Source organism: Sus scrofa, chromosome 1, assembly GCF_000003025.6.
Source record: "Sus scrofa isolate TJ Tabasco breed Duroc chromosome 1, Sscrofa11.1, whole genome shotgun sequence".
NCBI lineage: Eukaryota > Metazoa > Chordata > Mammalia > Artiodactyla > Suidae > Sus > Sus scrofa.
In genome coordinates this window covers 200,851,766-200,867,663 of record NC_010443.5, presented here as the reverse complement: position 1 = coordinate 200,867,663, position 15,898 = coordinate 200,851,766, and positions in this window count along the sequence as shown.

The window sequence follows — 15,898 nt, the reverse complement described above, 5'->3', positions numbered from 1 at the left end:
AGCTTAAGATACTGTCCCCTCCCCACCACCACTAAACACTCAACTCCGAAACTGGGAGCAACACTGAATGAGAAGCTTGCCACTGTCCCCACTTGCAGCCCCACAGCCATAACTCAGAGATTTTTGCCTTCAAGGAGAGCAGGCCATAAATGAGGGATTTCCTATTCTCTTCATTTGCAACAGAATGTGGAGACCACATTCAATCCAAGGGTGCTCTTATAAACTGCAGAGGTTGTGGTAAAGGGCAGTTGGACGCTAATGATAGAATCATTGAATATATAAGCTAAACTGTAAACTAGCTAATTTGTTTGAGAGAACCTGAGAAGGACACAGCTGGGAGGAGACTGAGACTGAGGTTAGAATAAATTTCAATAACTGACTTTCAGAACTATCTCTTCAAAGATTCTAAATTTCACTGGTTTAGTTGGCTAGCAATTTATACCCCAGGGCATTGTTGAAAGCAATTAAACAATCTTTTAGAGTTCAGCAGATAAGTGTTGTCAGAGACAGCCAAAGAGAACCCAGGAAAAAAAAAAAAAAAAAAAAAAACACCGCTGTTAACCTAGGGTCACTGTGGGGCATAACCCAAGAATATGCTCCTGAGGAGCAATATCAGAAGCTTGCCAGTGCAAGAGAGAAAAAGATACTACTGAAATAACACAGCCAGTTACTTGACCAATAAACTATCGAATAACAATAACAAGCATCAGAGGGAGGCACCAGTACCCAAAGTTGCTACATTATCTAATATATCTAGTTTCCAACAAAAATTAGTCATGCAAGGAAACAGGAAAGTATGACCCATACACTGGGAAAAAAAACAAGGCAAGAGAAACTACCTGTGAGAGCAACAAGATATCAAATTTAACAAAGTCTTTAAAGAAGCCATTATAAATATGTTCAAAGAATTAAAGGGAATGATGATTAAATAGTAAAAAGGGATGATGCAAATGTTGCAGCAAATAGAGAATATAAATAAATAGATAGGAACTACATGGATACCTTTTATTTATCTTGTTTGTGGCTTGGTCTTCCAATACTATGTTGCATAAAAGTAATGAGAGTGGGCATCCTTATCTTGTTCCAGATTTGAGCAGGAAAACTTTCAGCTTTTCTCTGTTGAGTATTATATTAGCTGTGGGTTTGTCATAAATGGCTTTTATTATGTTAAGGTATGTTCCCTCCATAGCCAGTTTGGTAAGACTTTGTATCATGAAGGGATACATTGCATTTTGACAAATGTTTTTCTGCATCTATTGAGATGATCATGTAGTTTTGACTTATCTTTTGTAATGCGGTATATGACTTTGATTTGCATATGCTGAACCATCCTTTAGAACTTGAAATGAATCCCACTTGTTCCTGGATATGATCTTTTTTCTATATGTTGTTGGATTTGATTGGCTAAAATTTTGTTAAGAATTTTTGTATATATATTCATTAAATACATTGGCCTATAACTTTCTTTTTTGGTAGTATCTTTGCTTTTGGTATCAGGGTGATGGTAGTTTCACAGAATGTCACTGGGAGTGTTCCTTCTTGTTCAACTTTTTGGCAGGAGAAAGATGGGTATAATTTCTTCTTTGTATGTTTGGTAGAATTCACCTGTGAAGCCATAAGGTCCTGGACTTCTGTTTGTAGGGATTGTTTTTATGAAATATTCAATTTCATTCTATGCAGATGACATAATATTATATATAGAAAACCCTAAGGGCTCAACACAAAACCTACTCAAACTGATCAATGGATTCAGCAAAGTTCCAGGATACAAGATAAACATTCAGAAATCGGTTGCACTTCTGTATACTAACAATGAAATATTTTTAGTAAAAGAATATTAAAAATACCTTTTAAAACAGCATCCAAAAAATTAAATACATAAGAATAAATCTGACCAAGGAGGTGAAAGACATATGCTGAGAACTATAAAACATTAACCAAGGAAATTAAAGAGGACACTACAAAGTGCAGCAATATTTGAAGAAATAATGGCTGACAACTTCTCAAATTACTCAAAAACATTTCTACTCATCCAGCAATCTCAACAAACTCCAGGTAGGAAAACAAAGAGATCCACAAACAGAAACATCATAGTAAGCATGCCAAAAGTCAAAAGTAAGGAGAAAGTCATTACGGGAGCAAGAAAAAAAATGACTTATCAGTTAAAAGGGAATCATAATTGGATTAAAATCTGACTTCTTAGCAGAAACAATGAAGGCCAAAATGCGAGGGAATAATATATTCAAAGTGCTCAAAGAAAGAAACTGTTGACCAAGAATCCTATATTCAGCCAATCTATTTCTTTTACTTTAATTTTTTACATTATAGTTGGTTTATAGTGTTCTGTCAATTCTCTATCATATAGCAAAATGACCTGGTCACACACATACTTTTTCTTTTTTATATTATCCTCCATCATGTTCCATCCATCATAAGTGAGTAGATATAGTTCCCTGTGCTATACAGCAGGATCCCATTGCTTATCTACTCCAAAGGCAATTGTTTATATCTATTAAACACAGACTCCCAGTCCATCCCACTCTCTCTCCGTGGCAACCACAAGTCTCTTCTCCAAGTCCATGTCTGTGGAAAGGTTCCTTTATGCCATATATTGACTCCAGTATAAGTGATATCATATGGTTTTTGTTTTTCTCTTTCTGACTTACTTCACTTAGTATGAGAGTCTCCAGTTCCATCCATGTTGCTGCAAACAGCATTATTGTGTTCTTTTCTATGGCTGAATAGTACTCCATTGTGTAAATGTACCATGTATTCTTAATCCATCCATCTGTTGTTGGATATTTAGGTTGTTTCCATGCCTTGGCTATTGTGAATAGTGCTGCAATGAACATATGGCTGCATGTATCTTTTTCCATGAAAGTTTTGCTTGGATATATGCCCAGGAGTGGGATTGCAGGATCATGTGGTAGCTCTACATTTAGTTTCCTGAGGTACCTCAATACTGTTTTCCATAATGGTTGTATCAATTTACATTCCCACCAACAGCCTCAGAGGGTTCCCTTTTCTCCACACCCTCTCCAGCATTTGTTAACTTGTTATTGATGGCCATTCTGACAGGTATAAGGTGGTACCTCATAGTAGTTTTGATTTGCATTTCTGTAATAACTAGTTGATATTGAGCATTTTTTCATGTGCTTGTTGGCCATCTGTGTATCTTCTTTGGAGAAAAGTCTATTGATGTCTTTTGCCCATTTTTCCATTGGGTTGTTGGCTTTTTTGCTATTGAGTTATGTAAGTTGTTCATATATTTTAGAGATTAAGCCCTTGTCAGTTGTATCATTTGAAACTGTTTTCTCTCATTCTGTACGTTGCCTTTTTTTTTCTTCTTTTTTTTTTTTAAGGTTTCCTTTGCTGTGCAAAAGCTTGTCAGTTTGATCAGGTCCCATTGACTTATTTTTGTTTTTATTTCTGTTGCCTTGGGAGACCGACCTAAAAAAACAGTAAGGTTGATGTCAGAGAATGTTTTACCTATGCTCTATTCTAGGAGTTTGATGGTGTCTTGTCTTACATTTAAGTCTTTAAGCCATTTTGAGTTTATTTCTGTGTGTGGTATGAGGGTATGTTCCAGTTTCATTGACTTATAAGCAGCTGTCCCCAGCACCATTTGCTGAAGAGATTGTCTTTCCCATGTTATATTCTTGCTTCCTTTGTTGAGGATTAATTAACCATAGGTATCTGGGTTTATTTCTGGGTTCTCTATTCTGTTCCATTAGTCTGTATGTAGGTTTTGGTACACTGTCTTGATTACCATGGCTTTGTAATGTTGCCTGAAGTCTGGGAGAGTTATGCCTTCTCTTTGGTTTTTGTTTCTCAGGATTGCTTTGGAAGTTATGGGTCTTTTATGGTTCCAAATAAATTTTTGGATTTTTTGTTCTTGTTCTGTGAAAAATGTCATAAGTAATTTGCTAGGGATTGCATTGAATCTGTAGGTTGTTTTGGATAGTATGGCCATTTTTACTATATTAATTCTTCCAACCCAGGAGCATGGAATACCTTTCCATTTCTTTGAATCCTTTTTAATTTCCTTGATTAATGTTTTATAGTTCTCAGGATATAAGTATTTCACCCCCTTGGTCAGGTTTATTCCTAGATATTTAATTTTGGGGGATGTGATTTTAAAAGTTATTTTTGTGTTCCTTTTTTAATATTTCATTGTTAGTAATACAGAAATGTGACTGATTTCTGAATGTTAATCTTGTGTCCTGCTACTTTGCTGAATTCATTGATCAGTTTGAGTAGTTTTTGTGTGGCGTCCGTAGGGCTTTCTATATATGGTATCATGTCATCCGTTATACAGTGATAATTTTACCTCTTCTCTTCCAATTTGGATACCTTTTATTTCTTTTGTTTGTCTGACTGCTGTCACCAGGACTTCTAATACTATGTTGAATAAAAGTGGTGAGAGTAGTCAACCTTGTCTTGTTCCAGATTTTAGTGGGAAGGCTCTGAGCTTTTCTCCTTTGAGCATTATATTCACTGAGGGTTTGTTATAAATCTATCTTTAAAACGTGAATCTATTACTAGCAGCTGACCCTCTTTACAAGAAATTTTAAAGGAAATTGGAGAGAAAGTAAATGACACCAAAAGGTCTTAATTCAATTCTTATGAAAAAGCAAAGAGCACCAGTAAATGTAATAATGAAATTATAAAAGCATAAATGCATCATATTTTTTCCTTTCTTCTCCTACCCAATTAAAAGAGCAATTGTATAAAATATGTATATAATGTATTGGGTCTATAACATATGAAATTGTAATTTGCTGGTGAGAACACAAAGGACGTAAATTAAAGCAAAGTTGGTATTGGCCTAAGGAAATAACTCCAGATGGTAACTTAAACTTGTAAGAATAAATAAAGAAAACCAGAAATGATAAAAAGGAGGTTAATATGACAAAAGCTCTAAATATATGCTTGCTTTCCTTTCTTCTCTCAGCTTGTCTGAAAAACATGAAATTATATGAAGTAATAATTATAACCATGGATTACTGAATTTGCAATATTTACAGGTGTAATATGTATTGGAATAGTAACAGAAAATAGGAAAGGGAATGCAAATATGTAAGGTTAATTTTTCTAAATCAAAGATGACACAAACAGATGGAAAGATATACCCTGCTTTTGGATTGGAAGAATCAATATGGTCAAAATAACTATACCACCCAAGGCAATCTACAGATTCAATGCAATCCCTATCAAATTACCAAGGATATTTTTCACAGAAGTTGAACAAAATATTTTAAAATTTGTTTGGAAGCACAAAAGACCGAGAATACAGAAAGCCATCCTGAGAAAGAACAATGGAGCTGGAGGACTCAAGCTTCCTGATGTCAGACTATACTACAAAGCTATAGTCATCAAAACAGTACAGTAATGGCACAAAAATAGAAATATAAATCAGTGGACTAAGATAGAAAGCCCAGAATTAAACCCAGGCATCTACAGCCAACTAATCTATGACTAAGGAAGCAAGAATATACAGTGGAGAAAAGACAGACCCTTCAATAAGTGGTGCCTGGAAAACTGGACAGCTACATGTAAAAGAATGAAATTAGAGCACTCCCTAACACCATATACAAAAATAAATTCCAAATGAATTAAAGACCTAAATGTAAGATGGGATATTATAAAACTCTTATAGGATGGAATTCCTGTCGTGGCTCAGCAGTTAACAAATCCAACTAGGAACCATGAAGTTGGGGGTTTGATCCCCGGCCTTGCTAAGTGGTTTAAGGATCCAGCGTTGTTGTGAGCTGTGGTGTAGGTTGCAGATGCAGCTCGGATCCCATGTTGCTGTGGCCTTGGCGTAGGCTGGCGGCTACAGCTCCAATTTGACCCCTAGCCTGGGAACCTCCATATGTTGCAGGTGCAGCCCTAGAAAAAACAAAACAAAACAAAACTCTTAGAGGAAAACATATGCTGAAAACTTTCTGACATAAATCACAGCAATATCTTCTCATCCACCTTCTAGAGTAATGACAATAAAAACAAAAATAAACAAATGGGACCTAATTAAATTTAAAAGGGTTTTTGTTTTTTGTTTTTCTGCACATCAAAGGAAACCCTAAAAAAAAAAAAAAAGGCTACCCACAGAATGGGAGAAAATACTTGCAAATGAAGTGACTGACAAGGGATTAATCTCCAAAATATATAAACAGCTTCCACAGCTCAATACTGAAAAAAAAAAAAAACAATCCCATCAAAAAATGGGCAGATGATCTAAACAGATAATTCTCCAAAGACCTACAGATGGTCAAAAAACATATGAAAAGATGTTTGCCATCACTAAATATTAGAGAAATGCAAATCAAAACTAGTATGAGATACCAGAATGGCAATCATCAAAAAGTCTACAAACTATAAATCCTGGAGAGGGTGTGGAAAAAAGGGAGCCCTCTTACACTGTTGGTGGGAATGTAAATTGGTGCAACCACTATGGAAAACAGTATGGAGATTTCTCAAAAAAATAAAAATTGAATTACCATTTGATCCAGCAATCCCACTCCTGGGCATCAATCCAGAGAAAACCATGACTCAAAAAGATGTATGTACCCCAATGTTCACTTCAGCACTATATACAATAGCCAAGACATGGAAGCAACCTAAATGCCCATCAACAGAAGAGTGGATAAAGATGTGGTACCTGTATTCATGGAAAATTACTCAGACATAAAAAGGAAATAATGGCATTTGCAGAAACATGCATGGACCTAGAAATTATCATGCTAAGTGAAGTTAATGAGACACAAACATGATATGCTATCACTTATATGTGGAATCTAAAAAAAGGATACAATGAACTTCTTTGCAGAATAGATACTGACTCACAGACTTTGAAAAAAGTATGGTCTCCAAAAGAGACAGGTTGGGGTGGCTAGGGAAAGCTGGGGGTTTGGGATGGATATTCTGTAAAATTGGGTTATGATGATCATTGCACAACTATAAATATAATAAAATTTATTGAGTTAAAAAAGATTAACTTTTCTAAATATCACTGGAATTAAATTAATATAAATCTGAAAAGGACTGATAAAATGTGTATAGCAACCCCAGAGTAACTAGTAAGAAAGTTACTTTAAAAAAAAAACAGTGCAAAAACCACTAAAGAAGTTAAAATGTTACATTAGATACTATTCATGTGAAAGAAGGTAGCAAAGGAGGAATAGAGGAACCAAAAAGAAACAAGACACATAGAAAACACAAAGTAAAATGGCAGATATAAATTCAACTATAGGCACACCTCAGATATAATGCAGGTTCTGTTCCAAACCAAGGCAGTAAATAGAATACCACAATCAAGCAAGTCACAAGAATTTTTTGGTTTCCCATTCCATCTAAAAGTTATATTTACACTAGAACATAATTTATTAATTGTGTGACAGAGGTGGATTAGAGACAAGATGGTGGTGTAGAAGGACTCAAGCTCATCTCCTCTCATAAAAACACCAAAATTACAGCTAACTTCTGAACAACCATCAACAAAATAGAGTGGAAGCTAACAAAAATGATATCCTACACCCAAAGTCAAAGAGGAAGCCACATCAAAATGGTAGGAAGGGCACTTTTGCCATTTGAGCAATCCCATATCTGCCATGTGTGACCTACAGACTGGAAAATAACTATATCACAGAGGCTCTCCCACAGAAGTTAGAATTCCAAACCCCACATCAGGTTCCCCAGCCTGGGGGTCTGGCATAGGTAAGGGAATCACCAGAGCATTTGGTGTTGAAGGCCAGTGGGTCTTGAGCACAGGAGCTCCAGAGGACTGAGGGAAACAGAGACTCCACTCTTGGGAAGGGCATACATAGTGTTTCATGTGCACTGGGTCCCAACGCAAAGCAGGGACTCCATAAGAATCTGGGTCAGGCTTACCTGTTGGTCTTGGAGTGTCTCCTAAGAAAACAGGTGGCAGCTGTGGCTCACTATGGAGTCAGGACATTGGAAGATTCAGGGAATAATTATTGGCATGAGCTTCCCTGGAGGCTGTCATTTGGAAAAATTTGTCCTCAACCATCAGGGCTAAGAAGCCTCAGTCCAAACAACAAACAGGATGGGAAAACAGTGATACACATCAGCAAAGTCTACCTAAAGCCTCCTTATGCACATAGCTGCCTCAAATTACACCCAGATACAAAGCTCCACCCACCAGAGGGACAAGATTCAGCTCCACCTACCAGTGGGCAGACACCAGTCCCTCCCATCTAGAAGCTGGCCACAAGCCCCTGTATCAACTGTACCCATAAGGAGGCAAACACAGAAGCAAAAAGCTACAACCCTTAGCCTGTAAAAAGAAGACCACACAGAAAGAAAGGCAAAATGAAAAGGCAGAGAAATATGAGCCAGACAAGGGAGCAAGACAAAACCCCTGAATAGTTAAGTGAAGTGCAGATAAGCAACCTACATGAAAAAGACTTTATAGTAATGACAGTAAAGATGATCCAAGATCTCAGAAAAAAACTGGAGGAAAAGATGGATAAATTACAAGAGATATTTTAAAAAGAAATAGAAGATTTAAAGATTAAATAAGTGAACAACACAATAATTGGGAAAAAAAATCACTACAAGGAACCAATAGCAGAATACTGGAGGCAGAAGAATGAATAAAGGAGGTGGAAGACAGACTGTTGGAAATCACTGACATGGAACAGAATAAAGAAAAAAGAATGAAATGAGGACAGTCTAAAAGAACTTTGGGACAACTTTTTATTTTATTTTATTTTTTTGTCTTTTTAGAGCCACACCCATTTAGGGCCACACCTGTGGCATATGGTGGTTCCCAGGCTAGGGGTCTGACTGGAGCTATAGCTGCCAGCCTATACCACAGGCACAGTAATGCAGGATCTGAGCCACCTCTGAGACCTACACCACAGCTCATGGCAATGCTGGATCCTTAACACACTGAGCGAGGCCAGGGATCAAACCCACAACCTCATGGTTCCTAGTTGGATTCATTTCCATTGTGCCATGATGGGAAGTCTTGGGATAACTTTAAATGCACCAACATTCGCACTATAGGGGTTCCAGAAGAAGAAGAGAAAAAGAAAGGGCCAGAGAAAATATCTGAAGAAATAATAGCCAAAAACTTGCCTAAAATGGGAAAGGAATCACTCGCTCAAATCCAGGAAGCCCAGTGAATACCATATAGAATAAGTATACAATAGAATTATGTCTGAAAAAAATGTACATAAATGAATTTTAAAATAACTTATTGCTAAAAAATGCTAAGCATCATCTTATCTTGCAAGAGGAAGTAGTAACACCAAAAATCGCTGAGCGGGAGACGGGATTAAGATGGCGGAATAGAAGGACTGGAGCTCAACTTCTCTCCTAAAAACAACAAAATTTGCAACTAAAGACTGAGCACTCTTCACCCAAATGGACCGGAAACCTTAAAAAATACATCCTACTCCAGAAGACAAATAGGAGGACACATCATGAGGTAGGAAGGGTGATTTTGTGATATAAACAACCCCATACCTCCTGGGTGGGAAGCTCCACAGACTGGAAACTAACTGGTTCACAGAGACTCACCTACAGGAGTGAGAATTCTGAGCCACACATCAAACTCTCACATGTGGGGATTTGGCATGGGGAGAAAGAGCCCCAGAGCATCTGGCATTGAAGGCTAGTGGGGCTTATGTGCAGGAGCTCCACAGGACTGGGGGAAACAGAGACCAATAAAATGGAAAACTTAGAAGAAATGGACACATTCTTAGAAAAGTACAATCTTCCAAGACTAAACCAAGATGAAATAGAAGAGATGAATGGACCCATCACAAGAACTGAAATTGAAACTGTGATTAAAAACTTCCAACTAACAAAAGTCCAGGACCAGACGGCTTCACAGGTGAATTCCATCAAACATTTAGAGAAGAGCTAACACCTATCTGTCTGAAACTATTTCAAAAAATTGCAGAGGAAGGGATCCTCCCAAACTCATTCTATGAGGCCACCATCACTCTGGTACCAAAACCAGGCAAAGATTCCACACAAAAAAGAAAACTACAGGCCAATATCACTGATGAACATGCAAAAATCCTCAACAAAATACTAGCAAACCACATCCAACAATACATTAAAAGTATTATACATCATGATAAAGTGGGATTTATCCCAGGGATGCAAGGGTTCTTCATATCTGCAAATCCATCAGTGTGATACACCACATTAACAAACTGAAGAATAAAAATGATATCCTTTCAATAGACGCAGGAAAAGCCTTTGACAAAATCCAACACCCATTTCTGACAAAAAAAAAAAAAAAAAAAAACCTTCAGAAAGTGGGCATAACGGGAACCTACCTCAACATGATAAAGGTTATATATGACAAACACACGGCAAACATCATTCTCAATGGTGAAAAGCTGAAGGAATTCCTGCTGAGATCAGGAACAAGACAAGGATGTCCACTCTCACCATTACTCTTCAACATAGTTCTGGAAGTCCTAGCCACAGCAATCAGAGAAGAGGTAAAACTAGCACTATTTGCAGATGACATGATACTATACCTAGAGAATCCTAGAGACTCTACCAGAAAACTGTTAGAGCTCATCCACGAATTTGGCAGCCACAGGATACAAAATCAATACACAGAAATCGACGAGCATTTCTATACACTAACAATGAAAGATCAGAAAGAGAAATTAGGGAAGCAATCCTGTTTACCATCACATCCAAAAGAATAAAATACCTAGGAGTAAATCTACCTAAAGAGACAAAAGACCTGTACTCTGAAAACTATAAGCAAGCCACTGATGAAAGAAATCAAAGTTGACACAAATAGATGGAAAGATATACCATGCTCATGGATTGGAAGAGTTAATATAATAAAAATGACTACACTACCTACAGCAATCTAGAGATCAATGCAATCCCTATCAGATTACCAAGGACATTTTTCACAGAACTCAAAGAAAATATTTTAAAGTTTGTTTGGAAGCACAAAAGTCCCAGAATGGCCAAAGACATCCTGAAAAAGAAAAATGGAGCTGGAGGAATCAGGCTCCTGGATGTCAGACTATACTACAAAGCAACAATCATCAAAACTGCATGGTACTGGCACAGACAGAAATACAGATCAGTGGAACAGGACAGAAAGCCCAGCATTAAACCCACGCACCTACAGCCAACTAATCTATGACAAAGGAGGAAAGGATATACAGTGGAGAAAGGGCAGCTTGTTCAATAGGTGGTACTGGGAAAACTGGACAGCCACATGGAAAAGAATGAAGTTAGAACACTCCCTAACACCATACACAAAAATAAACTCCAAATGGATTAAAGACCTACATATAAGACCAGACAATATAAAACTCTGAGAGGAAAACATAGGCCAAACACTCTCTGACATAAAACGACAGCAACATCTTCTCAGATCCACCTCTCAGAATATTGACAACAAAAACAAAAATAAACAAATGGGACCTAATCAAACTTCAAAGTTTCTGCACAGCAAAGGAAACCCTAATCAACATGAAAAAACAACCCACAGAATGGGAGAACATCTTTGCAAGTGAATCAACTGACAAGGGATTAATCTCCAAAATTTATAAACACCTTCTGCAGCTCCATACCAAAAAAACAAACAAGCCTATCAACAAATGGGCAGAAGACCTAAACAGACAGTTCTCCAAAGAAGACATACAGATGTACAAAAAACACATGAAAAGATGTTCAACGTCACTCATTATTAGAGAAATGCACATCAAAACCACTATGAGGTACCACCTTACACCAGCCAGAATGGCCATCATCAAAAAGCCTACAAACAAGGAGTTCCCGTCATGGCGTAGTGGTTAACGAATCCAACTAGGAACCATGAGGTTGCGGCTTCGGTCCCTGCCCTTGCTCAGTGAGTTAACGATCCGGTGTTGCCATGAGCTGTGGTGTAGGTTGAAGACCGGCTCGGATCCCGTGTTGCTGTGGCTCTGGCATAGGACAGTGGCTACAGCTCCGATTCGACCCCTAGCCTGGGAACCTCCACATGCCGCAGGAGCGGGCCAAAGAAATAGCAAAAATTAAGACAAAAAAAAAAAAAAGTCTACAAACAATAAGTGCCGGAGAGGTTGTGGAGAAAAAGGAAACTTTTTCTAGTACACTGTTGGTGGGATTGTGAATTGGTGCAAAAAAAAAAAAAAAATTCACTGTGGAAAGCAGTATGGAGATTCCTCAGAAAACTAAACATAGAACTACCATTTGATCCACCAATCCCACTCCTGGGCATCTACCCAGAGAAAACCACGCTCGCAAAGACACATGTACTCCAATGTTCATCGCAGCACTATTTGCAATAGCCAAGACATGGAAACAACCACAATGTCCATCAACAGAGGAGTGACTAAAGAAGATGTGGTACATATACACAATGGAATATTACTCAGCCATTAAAAGGAATGACACCAGCATTTTTAGCAACATGGATGGACCTAGAAATTATCATGCTAAGTGAAGTCAGCCATACAATCAGACATCAGCATCAAATGCTTTCACTGACATGTGAAATCTGAAAAAAGGACAGACTGAACTTCTTTGCAGAACAGATGCTGACTCAAAGCCATTGAAAAACTTATGGTCTCTGGAGGAGACAGTTTGGGGGGTGGGGGGAATGTGCTTGGGCTGTGGGATGGAAATCCTGTGAAATCAGATTGTTATGATCATTATACAACTACAGATGTGATTAGAATAAAAAAATAAATCACTGAGCACTTGGAGTTCATCTCATGGCTCAGTGGTTAATGAACCCAACTAAGAACCATGAGATTGCGGGTTCGATCCCTGGCCTCGCTCAGCAGGTTAAGGATCCAGCGTTGCCATGAGCTGTGGTGTAGGTTGCAGACGCGGCTCGGATCCTGTGTTGCTGTGGCTCTGGTGTAGGCCGGCAGCTACAGCTCCAATTCGACCCCTAGCCTGGGAACCTCCATATGCCACGGGAGCTGGCCCAGAAAAGGCAAAAAAGACAAAAAAAAAAAAAAATCACTGAGCACACATCACCATAAGAAATAATGAAAAAGTTTTAACTACTGCAAGAATAATCAAACTGTGACGGAAAGAAATGAAGTAAGCAAATTCTGTTGGAAAAATGGTGCAAATAGATTTGTTCAACACAAGACTGCCACAAACTGTCGATTTGTGAAAAAAAAATCTGCAAAGTACAATAAAGTGAAGCACAATGAAACAAGGTAAGCCTATATATTAATAATCACGTTAAATGTAACTATATTAACCAATTCAAAGGCAGACATTGTCAGCCTGGATTGAAAACAAAAAGATCCAACTACATGGTATCTACAAAAGATACATTTTAGATTCAAAATACAAAGAGATGCAAAGTAAAGGGATGGAAAATGATATATTATGTAACCACAAAAAACCTAGAGTGGCTAAGGAAATGTAAGAAAAAAAAACAGATATTAAAAAATAATGTTCCTAGAGATAAAAAGGGACATTTTATAATGATAAAAGAGACAACCTGTGAGGAATACATAACAATTTAATATTTATGCACGTAATAAAAAGCATAAAAATATATGAAGTAAAACTGAGAAATGAAGAGAGAAATAGACAAGTCAACAAATAGTAGTTTAACATTTCAATACCCCTCTTTCAATACAAGATAGGATATAATAGCCAGAATATCAGCAAGAAAATATATAAACCAAGCATTTATAGAACACTCATAAAACACTCCACAAAACAGGAATAAAATACACATTCTTTCAAAGTGTACATGAAATATTCTCCAGGATACACCATAGACCATTAAACAAACCTCAATGAATTTAAAGTATAGAAGATAGAAGTAATTAAAAGATTGTTTTAAAGAAATATACAGTATATAAATAAACAAATTAAAATTATATACCTGATACAAAAAATATGTTTTCCAACACTAGATATCAATAAGAGAATAAAAATTGGAAAATTCAAAATATATGGAAATTAAATGATACGCTCCTAAATATTCAATAGGTCAAAGAAGAAATCAAAAAGTAACATAAAAGTACTTTTTATTTTGCATTTTTTTAATGTGCCACACCCATGGCATATGGAGGTTCCCAGGCCAGGGATCAAATCAGAGCTTCACCTGCCAGCCTAGGCCACAGCTTCTGCAAAGCCAGATCCCAGCCATGTCTGCAACCTACACCACAACTGATGGCAATGCCAGATCCTTAACCCAAGGAGCGAGGCCAGGGATCAAATCCGCAACTTCATGGTTCCTAGTCTAATTCATTTCTGCTGCGCCATGATGGGAACTCCAAAAATATTTTGAAATGAATAAAAATAATGACACATACAAAAAAACTTAAGAAATACAGCAAAAGCAGTGCTCACAGAGACATTATAGCTGCAAATACCTATTTTAAGAAAAAAAAATAAGATCTCAAATCAATAACTTAACCTTCTAATTTAAGACAGCAAAAAAAAAAAAGAAAGAAGAAGAAGAAGAGCAAAATAAACCTAAAGCAAGAAGAAATGAAACAATAGATTTGAATGGAAATTAATGAACTAGAAAAGAGAAGGATAATAAACAAGTTAAACAGAAAGCTGATTCTCTTTAATTTTTTTATTTTTTAAGATATTTGTTTTTTAAATTATAGTTAATTTTCTCTTTTAAAAAGAAACACAACTGATGAAACTTAGTTTTATTAATCAAGACCAAAGAAATGAAACTCAAAATACTATAATTAAAAATGAAAAATGGGACACTCTTACTGATATTACAGAAATAAAAAAAGATCATTAAAAATACTGTAAACAACAGTATGCTAACAAATTAAATAATCTAGATAAAATGGGCAAAGTTCTAGAAACACAGAAACTTCTAAAATTAACTCAAAAAGAAAAAGATAGTCTGACTATACCTATAACAAATAAAGAAATTAAATCAACTATCAAAACACTCCCCCAAATGATCACTTCAATAGATGCAGAAGAAGCATTTGATGAAGTTTAATAACTTTTTATGATAAAACAAATTAGGAATAAAAATAAATTACCTTCACATAAAACTGCCATATACAAAATGACCACAATTAACATCGTACTGAACAGTGGAAACATGAAAGTATTTCCTGAAGTGATCAGGAACAAAATAAAAGTGTGTATTCTTTCCACTGTTATGTAATATCACACTATGAGTCCCAGCCACAGCAACTACACAAAAGGTAAAAAGAGACAGTGTGTGGGAGGGAAGGAATCCAAATTGGAAAGTGAGAAGCAAAATTATTTCTGTATGCAGATGAGATAATCTAATACGAAGAAACCCCTAAAGACTAAAACACATACACATACAAAACAAACCTGCTAGAATAAATGGATTCAGTAAAGTTATAGGATACAAAACAAATATTAAAAAATCAGTTGCTTTCCTCCTATACACTAACAATGAACTATTCCCTAAAAGAAAACATCATTTGGAATAGCATTAAAAAGAATAAAATGCTTAGGAGTAAACTGAGTTGAAAAACTTAAAAACCCAAAATTTCAAAACAATGATAAATGACACTAAGAGAGAGAAAAATTAATGGAAAAAAATCCTGTGTTCATGAATTGGAAGAATTAAAAATTTTTAAATGTTCATATTACCCAAAATGATCTACTGATTTTAAGCAATCATTATCAAAATCCCAATGGCATTTTTTCAGACACAGAAAACAACATCCTGAAATTCATATGGAACAAGAAAGTACAGAGAATAGCCAAAATAATCTTGAGAAAGAAGAACAAATTCAACTTCCTGAATTTAAATATATGCCAAAGCTACATTTATTGAAAGAGTGAGATACTGGCATGAAGACCAACAAACCAATAGAACAGAATGGCAGCCCACAAATAAACCCACACATATATAGTCAACTAATCCTCAATATGAATGTCAATA